Source organism: Buteo buteo, chromosome 5 (assembly GCF_964188355.1).
Source record: "Buteo buteo chromosome 5, bButBut1.hap1.1, whole genome shotgun sequence".
NCBI classification, from domain to species: domain Eukaryota; kingdom Metazoa; phylum Chordata; class Aves; order Accipitriformes; family Accipitridae; genus Buteo; species Buteo buteo.
Genome location: NC_134175.1, coordinates 50,959,085 through 50,971,714, shown reverse-complemented (window position 1 = coordinate 50,971,714; position 12,630 = coordinate 50,959,085). Strand labels below are relative to the sequence as shown.

The 12,630-nt window shown below is 36.4% G+C and overlaps 1 long non-coding RNA gene across 1 annotated transcript in view; it reads left to right on the top strand.

Moving 5' to 3' along the window:
* LOC142031480 (uncharacterized) overlaps positions 1-9,992 on the top strand; it is a 53,676-nt gene extending 43,684 nt beyond the window's left edge. The window contains exons 3-4 of the long non-coding RNA XR_012650540.1: positions 4,698-4,807; positions 9,963-9,992. This is a non-coding gene — a long non-coding RNA (uncharacterized LOC142031480). The remainder of the gene's footprint in view (positions 1-4,697; positions 4,808-9,962) is intronic.
* Positions 9,993-12,630: the final 2,638 nt, after the last annotated feature.

Genomic DNA, 12,630 nt, shown 5'->3' with positions numbered 1-12,630 from the left:
TGCAAGAAGAAGAGGTCCATAGTTCATTTGGAAGAGTAGATGACCCCCTCCCAACTTAATCTGTAGCTTGACTTTGTGGGTAGTCTCCAGAGGAGCAGTAAACTCTTTCCCAAGTGCTCCAAACACAGGACTGCTATGCATAAGGAGGGCATCATTATTATCTCTCCTTCCAGCTGTGTTCTTATGTGAAAATGGTCGTACTGTTGTTTTTTCTGTCCCTTTCTGCCAGTCCCTCAGGCAGTTTATGAAGCTCATGCATAGCCAAAGATTAGGCATTCTGCTTCTCTGTGCTGTTGGAACTAACACAGCAAACTTGCCCAAATGTGATTTTTTTTTTTTTTTGCCTTTTCTGTTTGCATCAGATATGATTTGAAGATTTCTGACACTAACCTTGGTGCAGAATCGGTGATTTTCCAAAGCAGAGAATTTTTTTTTTTTCACTTTGTAAAAAATTACCAGTTTTCTAATCCAGAAAGTTCATTTTCTGATCCAATATGTTTTAAACACCAGCTACTGCAATGGTCCTAATAGAAAGACGGTTCATCATTTTCTTACTGAAAAGGGAAAGATATTAGATATTTGTCTGCTTAAAATGGGGCAGCTAAAGAAAGATAATGAAATCGAGAAAATAATGAATAAGGGGTGAATTTGTTGAGTTTATAGTTTTATGTTTCATTTTGTGAAAATCCTGCTGTTTTCAGATATTCCTTTACCATGAAGAAAAGTAATAGCTTTCATAAGGTGATATGAATGACAGTAATGACTTGCTACTCAATATTATTAGCCATCTGCTTTATGCTGGTGTAAATTGATTTAGAAGAGAATTTGGCAAGTGTTGAGCAGTCTATACAATGTTAGAGACTAAAGCTTTCGATTTCCAAATACAGAATCCTTTTTTATCTGGAAGTCTGCTGCTGAGATCACAACTTCATTAGTTGGCAGTCTGCTTCTACAACAGCGATCTGTAGAACAGAATTAAAAAATAAATAAATCCCAGTGTATGGTAGATTTATGTATATTTTTAGCATTCCAGAATTTGAAGAGTAAACTGGTGGCACGCAGTCTGACAATGAACTTGAATGACCTTACGAATTATTAATGACATTCATCCCTTAACAGTATCCATCGATGGGACCAAAATGTGGTCCGCATGGAAAGCAGTGCTCTCAGTGCACCAGCTGATATCTGCTCTACCTGTTGTACACGTGGAGATTTCCACTGTATAAGGGACTGAGACCAAAAGTCTACCTATGTGGCCAAATTGTAGACTAGAAAATGCTGTGTGCTGGTGTTACAGTCATGAAACTCCTCTGTCTTTGTGTTGATGGTAGTCAAAAGTGGAGCCCTGTTTAGAAGTTCAGCCTCTGGAGCCTGTAACTGCTAAAACAGGTGATTAGGTTTAGCTTTGGAGATCAGGAGTGTTTTTACATTTTCTAAATGTAAACTGCTGCAATCAGACTTCGAAAGAGTTGTACACATAACACATAAGTTTTTAACTGGTGTCTGAACTGTTTATAATACAAAGTTCAATGTAGTTCCATACCTTTTGGAGGCTGGCACAAAGAAATATTAGTCTTTTCCTCTGTGAATTGAATAACCTTTTTAAAAACTCTGATTACATTAACTCAGATGTTAATTTGGTAAAATTTTGTACATTCGGTTGTATCTATTCAGTTTATTTACAGTATATATAACCTGTATAAAAAAACTATTATGAAAAAGCTTAGACACTAGCAAGAGAGGTATTTCCAGCAGGAAAAGAGAAATAATATAATTCTACAAGGCTCTTGTAATATTATCTTTTTCTTCCCCCCCCCCCCCCCGTTCTCTAACAGTGATGTTGTTTAATTTTCCTGTAATTTTCTTTCTTCTTTCCTCTGGTTCTGTGGGATCAGTTTCCCTTATTGCATCCATTCTTTGCAATGAATTTATTGTAAGTACACTCACAGTTACAGTCATTATGGATGTATGACATACGTAACTGTACATGTCCTAAAAATAAAAGTATAGGTCTAAAATAGCCCCCCCCCCAATAGAAGACTAGTTATGCAGAGACAGAGCATTTACTCTAAGTGGGATCATGACATAGTTTCTGGATTCCTCTGGGAGGTCAGACATATGTCTCAATATCTTGCTGTGTGTCAGAGACATGTCCTGATTTTCCCTGGAAAAAAAAAAACTTCTGCCTTTCTTTTCCATTTGGCTTGTGCAGCTGAAATGAGGGTTTGGAGCTGTTACATGATGTGAGCTTTTCAAGGGAAAGCTCACTTTAACGGTTGGGTGCATCCTTCAGTGAAGGTTCTCTGAAAGTGAACTTTTTCTGATGAGGCAGAAGGTATACACCAAGGAGATTCTGACTGCCAGGAGAGGACACTAAAGCAGTAAGAGAAGCAGAAGTGTCTTTCATTGACTAGCGGACCAAGAGGACTTGGGCATTCCGCAACATCCTGGGCTGCAGGGTAGACACTGAAGGTCTCCAGGGAACCTTTGTCAGAGGTCGTTTATATACATGGTCAGAAAGAATTATCGAATTTAGTCTTTTTTTAAATACTTCTGACTCCTTGGGGGAAAAAAAAAAAAAAGAAACAACATCAAATGGACTGAAATGAGTTCTTAAGTGAAACCCACTAATTTAGATCTGTTTTCTCACTTTTTCTTTATAAAGTCTTCTAATTTCTTGGTATAGTGTCTTAAAATAAGTCATAGCAATCTTGTTTTTCCAAAGTCAGTCAATAGTCAAGTAGTGAGTAGTCAACATCTATGGAAAACCCTACAATAATAATGTTTATCCTATAAAAACCAAACTGGTGCGTATGCCTGATGGAAGAAAATAAATTTTGAGGGTGATTTCAGTATCAAGTGAATGAGAGATTTATTGTATAAACCAGAAGTGAAACACATTATTAAAAGTTATGAAAAAATAGTGTCTTAATAACTGTAGAATGCCAGTCAAAACATGGTATTTTGCCATGCTACTTAAATTCAGCAGCCTTTCCCCCACGAAATATATTTTTCCTATGAGTTTTTAAGTAAATATTTTCTTGGGAAATTATGAAGTATATATTGCATAGAAAAATCTAGTCTTAAATAAAATGCATTTGGCTACACGATTAGCATGTTAGCAAGGGTGTGGTAATAGTCCCTACTGACCCTAAAATATACAAATGTATCATTTTTTGCCAAATTACCAGCTTCCACAGTTTTGATACTGAAACAGAGAAATATTATTTAATTTTACTTTGATCTAATACAACATTCACACCTATCAAATTTAGAAGTCTGTGCCTCATACAAGCCACGAGAAACACTCACGCGAGAAGAGCTGCTCTGGGGCACAGCAAGTAGAAAGCAGATTGCTGGAGGGTACTCTAGAGTTGGAGGTAGGGAAATGTGGTTGCAATCATCCCCAACTTGTGAGGGTGCATAACGCTTCCAGCCGAGAAGAAAATATAACGGTCAAGTTCAGCCAAAATATTAGAAGGTTGAATTCAGTTCTGTTCTTTGTTGGTGTGACCCATGTCTGTGTTTCCTACCACCTGTATGGATGCAGATGTAGAGATGTAGAGTGTTTCAGTTCTTAGTTTTTAAATCATTTGCCTTATTGGTCTTTGGTGCCATTAGCATTGACCAGTTGACATGAATGCTCCAACAGTTCACTAGGACTCTTTACTGAAGCGTAAAAGAGTTTATTACAAAAATATTGAATCAAGCAAGAAGAAAACCCCTGGTTTTGGTAACTGAATCTCAGTTTTTGGTGTTCGCCAAATAAGAACTGTGTTCCACTTCCTAATATGTTGAAAGCGTAAAGAGTAAATACATCAGATTCAGCCATTGTCCAAATGAAAAATAATTTCTAATAAATGTTGGCTTGAGCAGCAAGCCAGCTAAACACACAGCAAACCAGTTATCGATCTTATTTTTCTCCAGGTTTTAGACACAGTGACTCATATTCCATCAAAATTATGAATTATTGGTAGTTGATTTCATTCACAGAGATTTATGTTCCTAGTCAAACCCCACATTTTTGGCAAAATATTAATGGAGATATAAGAATGTTTGGGAAAGTGCACACTTTCCAGGGACATCAACCATTGCTGGTGGTGTGAACTGATCTCCTCTAAAACACTTCTTTAAAAACTATGGTCAACTGCATATATAGTTTTTAAGTCTTTTCCCCAATATATACTATGCATAGATGGGAACATTTTCCTTTTGCTCAAAATAGCTTCTAAGAGTAAAATATTTTCTTATGTACAGAATAGCATACCTGTAACAGCACAATAAACTTTTGAAAATATCTAGGCTGATTTTCTGTAGCATAGACATTGTAGATCTCAGCCATTTCTACATCATGCATATATCTTCTGCTGAACTAGAGCATAACCTCTTAGAAAAATATTGTGAATTGATTTAAAGACCTTGAGTGAAGGCGATCCATATGAATTGTTCCTGTGATTAATTATTAAAGAACCGTGTTGTGTTTCTGCTCTGGATTTAAGTGTGTGTATTTGCATTTGCCAAACTTTGGAGCTACTTATGTAATTTTCTCTAATAGTGACTGAACTTTGTATTTTCCTTCTGGTAGAGGCACTTGTCTTTTACTAGGGATAAGTAAGAAGGATTTAGCTTAGTAAGTCTCTCCCCAAGAAGACATATCTTCAAAAAATTTCAGAAACACTTTTTTAAACCTTTCCTAGGTTTGTGGCATTGAAATAGCAAACAGAGAGGGGCAGAAGATAATGCATGTTTTCCTGCCTGATTCTTCCGAGGATGGAATAATGATGGAAGTGAACTCCGATGCATCAAGGTAAGACCTGGGCCAGACAAAATCCCATGGGAATCATTTGGCAGCCTGCAAGTGGTTAGTTTGAGCTATGATAACATTTCAGTACCCGCGTACTGCTTTTTTGTGTGCTAGAAGTTGCAATATTCAGACTGTAGCTCTTCCTTATGGGTTGTCTGAGCTGGTGCTTGAAGTACTAAAAACCCGAATGGCTGCAGATTACATTGGCTACTCCGGGGCTGGGTTTTGGAGTACAGTCGATGCAAAAGTGGTAAAGGTGCAAATTTTGGTGAACAGCATTAACGGAGAGCGCAATAGGATTACCAGCACGGTGGGGGAGGCTCATTAATTAGGTTTCGTCAGGATTAGCAGTGATACGAGCCAGCAAGGCAAATTCTTTGGCGTCCCAAAGAGCAAGGAGCACGTAGAAGGAAAGATAACTGCTGATGTCCCTCTTTGCCCGGCATTTGGTATGCACGGGCGTAGGCATCCAGCGACAGCAGACAGCACTAAAGAAGGACTGCCCCGCTGCAGAGAGCCGCGCAAAGTGGGAGCAGCTGTGAGTGCTGGCAAATTTAGCTGTTAATGCTGCCGACCCTCGCAGATGAGGCTGGCACGAGACTGCAGGAATGAGGACGGGGTAGTACCAACAAGACCGAATTGATCTGCATATATTACAAAGGAAGACCAGAATTCTTGCATAATCACAAATCTGTGAAGTAGGTCCAGGGGAACACCTTGACTTTCCCAGGAAATGAGAAGGCAGCTGCGAATGGTTTTGGCAGAAAAGCGCTTCTGCTTTTGAGAATTGCCAGCCCGCCGTTGTTCGCTCTCCTCTTGGTCTGGGCTCAGTTTGAGCGTTGCCGAAACTCACTCTGCGTCGCCCCGCGACAAGATTTAGTGTTCTGTGTCGTGGATCTGGAAGAAACAAAAATAAGCCTCCTGCCTGAAAAATTGCGTTAGAATACAAACACTATAAAAATATTATGGAAAGTCATATATACTGCTTTGAAGGAATAAAGACAAACGGGGACCGTTTCTTTTGTAAATGAGAAATTATTTCTCTTTCCCTGATATAAAATGAGATTGCTGTTTAGGAAGGGTCATATAGATTTTAAATATTTTAAATATGTTTCTTACAAAAATATGAATACACTCTGGGCCCATTTGGCCAGCACTTTGAATTACAGCCTTGAAGTTGCAGAAAGCTTAAGTGAAAAAAGCAAACAGGAGCAGAAAGAGACAAGGAAATGTATCAGCCCTTTTCTCTAATAAAGAAAAAAACATATTCATGACTTGCTGATAAGCTGTAAACTTTTGTATACTGCATTTCCTTAGGCAACCACAATTGTCCTCCATAAGGATTGTTTCAGCAAATCACGCTATTCAGATAGGCATAGCAGAAAATTTTAGCAATCTCAAGAACTGCAAGCTCAGTCTTGCACTTGGTGAAGTGCGTAATGTAAAGTGATGCCTTTAGAGAAAGTACCCTATAACGCAAGAAGACAAATCACTGATTTGGAATTGATATGTTCCTTGTACTTGATATGTTCATTTATATGCAAGAAATTTATTTGATCCCAAAATCAGGAATTTAACCAAACAGGCAGATAATTACATGGCCATCAAGTGAAGAAATGGAAAAAAACCCCATCAAGATCCCTGTTGCAGAAAACAAGTATATAAATTAGGGAACAAGTGACGAATCCTGAAGAGGAAAGCAATAAACTAAATAAAGTACTATTTCATGCATGCAACTTGTGTAACATTAAGGTTATGCTTATACAATGAGAAGTAAGGAAATTGGAACTAAAGAGAGAAAACTCAGCATTAATGCTGAACCTTGCCCTTCTAATTTTTAAAATGAATTTATTTTTATTTTCCACATTCACAATGCATATGCCAATATAAATCACAGTGCATTATTAACACAAACAACATTAAGACATAGAAAAATAGAGAGCTTAGACTTTATTTGATTTTCAAGTCTGACTGAACAAAACCAGACAATGTACAGCTCCCTTCTCTCTCTCTCTCTCGCATACACACATTTGTTAGGCTGTTGTGGTTTTTTTTCCTTAGTGTGACATCTTTCTTATTTTAGGGTTTAATTACTAGATGCATAGCTATAAAATTTACAAAATTTCTTAGGTATTTTTAAAAGGAGAAAAAAACCTTAAAAAAAGATGTACCAAAAGAATTTCAAAGTCAGATATCTCTTCTTTGGGTTTTTGAATAACATGTTATTGGCTTATTTTGATACTTATATTCAGACTTTCAGGAAGCATTTTAAAGTATGTTAGCTAACTAGGAATCTCAGTTTCAGAAACAGCCCATAGGATCTGGATCCAAAAAGACTTAGGAGATAGTGCTTTCTACTTAAATTACTTATTTTCTTTTTTTCGTAAGAAATTTATTATAAAGTGTTAATTTTTATAGATAATTCAAAATTGATGAAATATTGCCTGTATACTTAAGTATGGGGTTTTTTGCTGAGTGATACACTCTGCAGTAAATAAGCTGCTGCCTTCATCTGGAGCCATCTCAGGAAAGTCATCCCTCCAGTGCTCCATGTCTCGTTATGGATGGTTTTTATGCAGTAATTTGATCCCAGAAAACATTTATGGATCCCAATATGAGTAATGCTTCTTACCATTAGCAGTTCACAGTGTATGATAGTCAAACAACACTCAAAAACTCCTGCTCAAAACTGTGAGGAAAAATATTTAATGTCTGTACTAATTATTCATAGTTAGTAGGAAGGGGTTATGCATATAATATGTAAAATTGTAAGTATAAAAAGTATAGAAAGAATTTATACTTGAAAGAATGAACTGGATCAAACACGCCATTTTTTGAGATACATCTGGTTTTACAAAAGCAGTAAATACAAGTCCAGACTTAGTTTCCTTCATTATTTTTATTGAAATATGGATAATTTCAGCTTCCATCATTCCAACTCCATGAAAAACCACCAGACTTTTGGCAAAGCTGATCTATTGAATACTTCATGGTTGGGTTTTTTTTGAAATTACATTAGAGAAGTATGTAAACGAAATGTGTAAAAGAAATGCAATTTATGTATCTGTATGTATCTGCCATGATTTTTTCCATTTTTTACTTCTTTCTTTGACTCTGAAACTGAAAGAAGCAGAATTACACAGTAAGTCTTAAAGTCACAGCTATAAAGTCTGTGGGAAATTTAATGAACAGAAACTTACCCAAAGAGATGACTTCTTTGAGTGTCACTTTTCTTTCCCTGCATAAATTCATTCCAAGCACAAGACACAGGCAGTGAATCAGATCATTAAATGTGAGTGTTTGGAATATTCCACAAAGTGCATTTCACTCAGGTTGTTTTTGTTGTTTTTTTTTTTTTTTTTTTTCTTCTAAATACTGAGGATGCATTAAGATAATTGCAATAGTCTAATTAGACTTTCTCCTAAAAATGACTTGTCTACAAGTGGTTTAATAGATTAAGGATTTTAAAGGGGTTAGAGAGAACCAGTTACAGTAATCAGAGAAGAAAAAGTGCTGAAGGTATCATGAAGGCTCATAATTAAACTGAAGCTTACAGCTCAATTAAACTTGAGCATCATTATGCATAAAACATCAGTGGGCATCAAGAGTCCAATAAAAAGAGATGCTATCAATGTTAACAGCCAAAAGGTAAGACATAATATGGATTGGACCAAGTCTTCCAGATAAAGTCAAGGAAAATTGTGAATAAATTTGGAGGTGACGTACAATCTAAGCCATGTCTAATAAGCTGATTAATACAAGTTTGACATTGGAGATACAGTAACTGCAAGACATAACACTGAGCTCTGTTTTATGCAAACCACAATAGATTAGTTTTGAAGAGGGGAAATACAAGAGTGATTTATCTGGCAGAAACAGGACAGGCAATGCCTTTGACTGTGAAAACACCATTTGTGTCATCCAATCCTGTGCAGTATTTGTTATATTTAGACACGGACATCCTGACCTTAGTTTGGATTCTCATTTCACTTTTATAGCTATATAATTTGGCAGTGCTTCCTATTTCAAGATCCCTATAATCACGTAAGTCCTTTGTAAATATGTGGCAAATACTTTATAAATAGGCAGTAATGGAGCCATCAAGCAGATGACTTGGATTGTGAGTACACTTCCAAGCTCAAGGCAGCTTTATCGGATTCTCGTAGCAGTTGGCTTGTGTCAAATTGATGTACACCTTACAAGATGTTTTCTTTTACATACCTCAAGGGAGCTGAAGGCCCAAACCTACCAAATCTATTGTGAAAATCTTTGTAGCAGAGCAGGTGATGCTTTGAATCAAAAGCTCAGGGGATTGTATCTTGAAGTTTTCACATTTTTCTTTCACTTAAGAGTCTTGTGTTAACTTTTTTTTAACACATATGCAAATGCAGCAGTCAAAAAGTTTAAATATTGTTGAATTCCTAGCAGTGTTAGTATTAGGAACAGCATATCAGTAAAATTATTGTGTGATATTGCACACAGAAGAAATTTGTTGCAAAAGAAAATTATGTAAGAAAAATTGTTGCATAAGAAAAGAGCTTTTGGTGCTTTTCTCTGAAAGGTACAGCAGGCGTTTACAATATCATTAACTAAAAAATTAAGAATGCATTGATTGTGCAATCTGTGTTTCTGTAATGGGAAATTTAAGTTAGTGAGTGCTGGGAGAAGTACTGCAGTAATATTCTACAGGTAGCAGAGTATCCCAGAAAGAATGAAGAGATCCTGGCGTGAAATGTTTTACACAGATTCTATAAGATGCACAGGTGTTAGTAAACTGATATATCTAGATTCTCTTGACCTTTTTCTTTGCAACTTTGTATGATTTACTAGTCTGTCTTTCTTCTGTGGTGCCCTCTGGATTGGTACCTGCAGGAACCTCCAAGTTCCACTTGGAGAAATATGAAATTAGGAAGAAAATGTCATCATTTAAAATAGAGGAAAAAAGAAGATCTGTAAGTGATCAGCATGGAAGTCCAAGTGCTAGGACATAGCAGATCCAAGTTCTTCCCTTACATGTACAATGTTTGTACAACTCCTGTTGTCTTCCTGGGGAGTCCTTTGTACAGCTTATTGGGTATTATTTGTGTAAAGGCTTTTATTTTATCAGGAGCCAAATTAATAATTAATACCAGTTTCAAAGAATTTTCATGTGGAAAAGTTTTCAGGTCCCAGATGGAGTATGCGGTGCAAAGAGAGTCTGGAGGGGAGAGGCTCTTCCTAATCCAAAAACTGCAGGAGACCTGCTGTGGTTCAGGCTTGAATCTGAATGTGGATCTTCTGCATTCTAACTGAATGTCGCCGGTTTCAGGCTGTTCCTTAGGAGATTCGCTTTTCTGGATCACAGCAAGAGGTAAATTCAGTTGGTAGCTCATAACTCCAAGCAGTATTCAGTCAGAGGGGCGGTGTATTGCAGAATCCCAGATTTGATCGTGTATTTGATCATGTCTTAATTAGCCACTCTTCTGTTTATAGTGAAATGAAGATGCTCCAGTGCTAATTAAGAAGGGTCTATTAAGCCACATAGAAATGCCTTCCTGATTTAGAGCTTAGACATGGGTTAACTGGGCATCAATGGCTCTGCAGTGAATGTCCATGTACGTGCTCTGTGGCAAATGTGAATTTATTTACTTTAGCTTAGCTCACAGAGAAAGCAAGATAAACCAATTTAAATTTGTCCTGCCTGGTTAGTTCATGTGAGGTATATTGATACTCTTTGATAGTATTTAGATTTTGTTGCGAAATCAATAGTTAAGTATACATTTTACATTAGCCAAAGGAGCATGTTTGCTCCTTCTCAGGACCTTAACTATTAGTTTTGTTATTGTACTTGTTAGAGCATTACTATATTGCACTAAATAACATTAACTAAAATTATAATCACAATCATTATAGTTTGCATTGTATTAACTGTTATATTGTGATAATATGATCATATTATAACGTTATCAGTGATGGTGGGTAGTGATACACATCCATTTCTGTAAATAGGTACATTCTTTGTAGAGCAATGGTAGGAACATTATGGCATGAAAGACTTTAACAATTGCAATGAGATCAGCAGAAGGAGTAAAGATCTAAAAATCGCTACTGAAAATCACCCCTTAGAATTTTAGATCCATAAAATGCACAGGAAAAAAATTCTGAACTTCAAGGAGTCCGTAGTCACCCCCAGAGAAAATACTGTTGCTACAAGCTGCAGAGGGGATGAATTTGGGCCATGTCTGTTTTCCTCAGTGTCTTGAAACAAACCCACATGTACAACAAAAGTGCCCATGCAGAGAAGTCTTTTGAGCTTGACATATTTTATGTGAGCCCTTTATTGTCCCATTAAAAAAATACACAGGATATTAAATATAGGAAAGAATGTAAGGGGTCTCGCTAAACCAACAAAACCAAACGAATTCATGAATCCCATAATCTGTCCCTTCCAGGTTGTTCAGTGTACACTGTGATACCTAATGTTTGGACTACCGTAATTCACTGACCTAAGTGAGTGAGCGACGAGTGAAGAGCACAGTATTTCATCTTGAGGGGTTTTTATTCTTTCCCAGAAGATACTGTTAGTAGTGTGAAAAAATTGTATTATAACAAAATTGTATAAAAACAAATTCCCTCCCCCCAAGCCAATACGTGTTGTTTTACAGCTGGGAGGCAGAAAACATATTGGTTGAAAACATTACAATATTTAAAAACCACATGGAGTAGTAAAAATTGGAATGAGTCCTCTAAATCTTCTATAAAATGGTTAATCAGTTGATCCTTAACAACTGCTATGTACAGTACAGAGAGCTTATAATTCACAAATGCAGGTTCAAGCAGTGTTCCCCAAGGATGGGGAGAACAGATTGAAACACTGAAAAGAAAGAGGAGGGAGACAGAAGGAAAGAAAGAATTAATGAAAAGGTCAAATTCTTAACTTGCTTTTTTATTTTGTGTTTTCCCAATGATTGTTCCTTGTCTCTTAACGCTGAAAAAATCTCTTCTCTCACTCTCTCTTGATGGAAAAGGAAAAAAATCAGTTGCAATATATTTTGGAATACTAATTACTAAACTTACTTGCTACTTTTTTCATTTCTTCTAAGAAATCCTGCTACATTTTGCAAAATTTAAAATCAAGGGCTTGCCTGCAGTAAAATAAAGGGAAGATATATATATATATATTTTTTCTTTTTATTTTTAATGACAGTCTAACAATAGTCACACAACTCACCAGTGCATTCCAAAAATTTCATGCTGTCATCATAAAAATCTGACTGTAGCAGAATCTGTCTGACACTAGACATAGCCCTAATGACCCTAAACTCACATACGATCCCTGGTGATCAGAAGAAGAAAAATACGGTAAAAATAGAGAAATATGTAAACTGCTTAAGTGACAGAAAAATATTCTCTGGAGAATGTCATTCATTTTTTTCCTGTCTTTCACAACTGTCAGAGGTACTAGCTCTCTGAACTTGCCTTTTGTTTTGTTTAACAGGAAGCATAGGAGAATTTACTAGTCACTTGGAAAGTAAAATTAGTGATGAAGTCAGGTCATTCCCCCATTTCTACAGTTACAACAGTACATTTACACTATTTAAACAGGCAGCATAACACAACCCTTTCCACTTTTACAAATGTTGGTAGTGATGAATTTCTCTCATCAGACTTCTGTTTCCTAGGGTTCATTTAACGAGAAATTATGTTTCAATGTAAACCAATAAATAAGGTTTTACATGAACACAGGAAAGTCTTAACTGAATCACACATGCATTTAAACAACAAAAAAAGTCCTTTCTATGTGCTTTTTCTTTTTTTGTGTGTTAATACGAAAAAGCTTGATTTTA